General features: G+C 39.7%; 1 pseudogene; it reads right to left on the reverse strand.

The window, feature by feature from the left end:
- Positions 1-353: 353 nt before the first annotated feature.
- On the reverse strand, positions 354-472 carry LOC134937673 (5S ribosomal RNA; annotated as a pseudogene).
- Positions 473-688: the final 216 nt, after the last annotated feature.

Below are 688 nucleotides of genomic sequence, written 5' to 3' on the forward strand. Positions count from 1 at the left end.
TTTGAAGATAGAAAGAGAAAGCTAGAAAAAAGTGACCTTGGTTGGGAGCACTCACTCCCGGAGAGTAGCTTGAAATTGTTGATGTATGTATGAGTGGTGATGTAACAATCAGATAATTAAAACGTAACTTTTAATAGTGTATATATATAAAAAACTAGGTACACCAAATGAAATTACAAGAAAAAAGAAAAAATACACAAATAATGAATGAATGGCTCTAAACTTTATAAGCCACACATAAAGCTAAGTCTGCGAACATATTGATGGATTACTACTGTGGTAATTTGGTGTCTGGCAAGCATATGCCCATCCTCCCGTGGAGTCAGCACAAACCCCAATTGAGTTCCATCAGTAACCTACAACACCTGGTATTCCTAAGTGGTCTCCCACTGAAGTACTGACCAGGCCCAACACTGTATTGCCTCCAAGATCAGATGGGGTTGGGCATAACCAGTGTGGTATGGTAGTAGGTTAAGTATGGAAAAGAGCAGCGAGTGCAGCTGTTATGTGACAGAATGAGGGATGTTTATTATTGTGCCAGTTTTATTAAATGCATTTATCTAACCCGTTAAGAATATTTAGTTGACCGTCATTGCACCGATTAGCAGCCCAAACACATGGGTATGCGGAGGTTAAATCATATGGTCAACAGGGGTTAGTGACAACAAGCCTCTGTTTTTCCTGTGCA

Source organism: Pseudophryne corroboree, chromosome 1 (genome assembly GCF_028390025.1).
Source record: "Pseudophryne corroboree isolate aPseCor3 chromosome 1, aPseCor3.hap2, whole genome shotgun sequence".
In the NCBI taxonomy this organism is placed as follows: domain Eukaryota; kingdom Metazoa; phylum Chordata; class Amphibia; order Anura; family Myobatrachidae; genus Pseudophryne; species Pseudophryne corroboree.